This window comes from Polyergus mexicanus, unplaced genomic scaffold, assembly GCF_030449975.1.
Source record: "Polyergus mexicanus isolate NDT 795.1 unplaced genomic scaffold, iyPolMexi1.0 SCAF_7, whole genome shotgun sequence".
In the NCBI taxonomy this organism is placed as follows: Eukaryota; Metazoa; Arthropoda; class Insecta; order Hymenoptera; family Formicidae; genus Polyergus; species Polyergus mexicanus.
In genome coordinates, this window is record NW_027223327.1 from 4,677,552 (window position 1) to 4,680,577 (window position 3,026).

Here is a 3,026-nt window from a genome sequence, read left to right on the forward strand (position 1 = left end):
AACGATTCTCTTCCATCTCGGCTTCACCCTCCCCCCCTCCCCCTCTCCCCGTCCGCTCCACCGTCCTCTCCCTCCATCTTCCCCACCACTTTTTTTCCGAAAGATAACCCACGATGGCCACCTTTTTGTTTGCTCAGCGAGATTGCTTGCTCGGAAATTGACCGAAGATTGCGGCCGACCGACGTTTGCTCTGCGGCCATGGCCTTAACTTTGCGCCACCGCAAAAATATCATTGGCTTCTCTATCCTCATCTTCTTCTTCTCCTCGCCTTCTTCCTGACGCATCGTCTTCTCTTATTCGGTTTCTTCTCTCGGCTTGGGAACGAGCCTGCGCGAGAAGAGGCCCCGCTATAACATATGTATATATATATATATATATATATATATTTTTCTTTCATCATGTGTTTTGTGATATTATGTTATGTGAAAAAAATTTATCGCTGAAAAGAGTATTTTATCTGGTATGAGGTGTGTTCCTTTTTCTTCAGAGTTTGATTTACGCGAGAGAACTTTGAACTATTTTCATACTCTCCGGTTTGATATATACTTGGTTGTAGCAAGTCTAGCCGGATATGTTATTTGTATTATGCCTAGTTGTCGCTTGCAACATTATTTTGTAACGAAGAAAATTTTATTTCTCAAAAATATAATTGACCATATTAAATTCGCGACATTATTTTGTCTGGCGAGATATATATCTTTACTCTAATCAGCGTATCTGACAGGTTTTAGTATTGTCTTCTAGAATTATGTCGAAACCGCTTTAACACTTTCAAAGATACAAAGATGACGAGGTCCGGGCTTAATATTATTATTATAGATCCTCCCTTCTTCTACGTCCTGCTCGTAGGATCTGATCGGATCCGATGGAGCGCACATGAAACTAACCGCCTAAGAAGTATTATATATCGAAAAGTATCCAAAGAAATCTCTTCTCTCTCGCTTCTCCCAGAGCAGTCCTTCGAAGAGCAATGACTTTTGTCCGCGGCGATGCTGTCAGAAGTCATCATTCTTAATGGATCGTCATTTTGTAGCTACTCGTGCCATGAAAGATAAAGGCAAACACAAACACCTGGTTTTTCTGTCGAAGCGGAAAAGTAAGTTGGAGCATTTAAAATTAAGAATAATAAAATTATTCATCTTCATATATACCAAAATTAATTATTTACGTTCAGAACAATAGCATTATTCCTTAACGTCACATGATTTGAGAATCGCTTCGTATAATAATATTAAAAAAAAAAAGAAAAATGTAGAGAAAAGAGAAGATTAAGACAATGTAAGTGTATTGACTATGTATCAAATAGTTCGTGAATTAAAAAATGTGAGAAATTTTGAAAGAACAGAAGAGCGATTAATGACGACGAAATTGTTACTCAAAGATGCACAATTGAAAAATTTGTGTTAATTTTAACAGATATATGTCTCAAACAAATCCATACAAATTTTTGTGTTAATTTAACATAATATGGATACGTTAAATGGTGACATTACGTAATATTACGTTAATAATTTCAATACGAAATAAATGCAAACTTCATAGTAATTTGAAATAAATTTTGTGTAAAATCTACATATTATTAATAATAAAATTAACTTGGAATAATGTTATTGACGGTCTGTGGTCACTCTCGCTCCTCTTGTAAAATAAAATAAACTTTTTTTTTTTTTTTTAAACGTTAAGAGATAAATCCTTTCACTAATAATACAAAACATATCTATTGTGTAAAATCAAAAATATATGGCACGTCTTGTGCTATTCTTATACTTTTTTCAGTTGTTTTAATGATTTAACATTTGAGTTCAATTAACACAATAGCAATATGTTACATAGTTAAATTGATACATAAATGTCTTAAATATTTAATATAAAAATTTTAATCGGTATATTTTTTTAACACAAAAAAATATAAATTTTCCAACAATGTATCTTTCTAGATTGGCTAATTAATTGGACTCTCTACTACGTGGAATTATATTAACAAACAAGTCGCCAGCCGCATTGCCTTATAAAAGGACAATTTGATCGACGTGGTATAGTATAGGTCGGTCGGGAGCAATGGCAACAACCGATCGATCGATCGATCGATCGATCGATCGGGTTACCGGCACGCACGATTCTCGCTGCATCGCGAATCATATAGACGTTATGGGATAGATTACGGAGCGAAACACGGCAAGAACCCACGAAGTCGACGGATCGGTTCGGGGGGTAGGGAAGGGGGGAGGGAGGGAAGGGCGCTATTGAATTACCATAAAACGCCATGATTAATGCAAGGTAAACGAATATAACGCCGCAGATACCGCAGCCTGTCCTACAGCAGTTAACGAGTATCCTGCTATGGTTTCCTGTATACTTAAACCGCTCTTCGCCTTTTATCGCGTTGTCACATCTACGTCCATGGGAGCGTGGTATCAATTACAATACCGAGTTTCACGTTAATCGTCACCTCGCTTAAAATCCTGAGATTCTCGTGTACGCAAAAGCTTTGAAAAGCACGCTTGGAAATCTAATCGAAAAAAAAAAAAAAATAAAATTATACATTATATCAGAAATCAAAATTACATGCGTGAATGAAAAGATATCGAAAGAGTAATCAAAAATTATCTTTCAATTTTGGCCATCTCTATATGTATATATATATTTTTTTTTTGCTCTTCTCTCCCAAAAGATTCTATTGGAAAGATATGGAATAATTTATTCCTATTATATATCTAATATTAAGATTTCTTTTCTTTTCTTGAGGGTACAAAAAAATCTTCAAACATGTAATGTCGAAAAATTGTTGTGAAATATTTATCTATAAAAAAGTGTAAACTAAATATTGAATATATATGTAAAAATTGTATGCAGAATATATGTAATTATGTAAATATTAATTTATATATGAGAGACTGATAAAACGATGTGCGGTCGAAATGCGTTTGTTAAGTTAAGCGGGTGCCGTCAATCTCTTTTTAACCGAGTGTCCAGAAGATGTAAGCTGTCAAGTTAAATATAGGATACTGAATGAGTCAGCATACAGA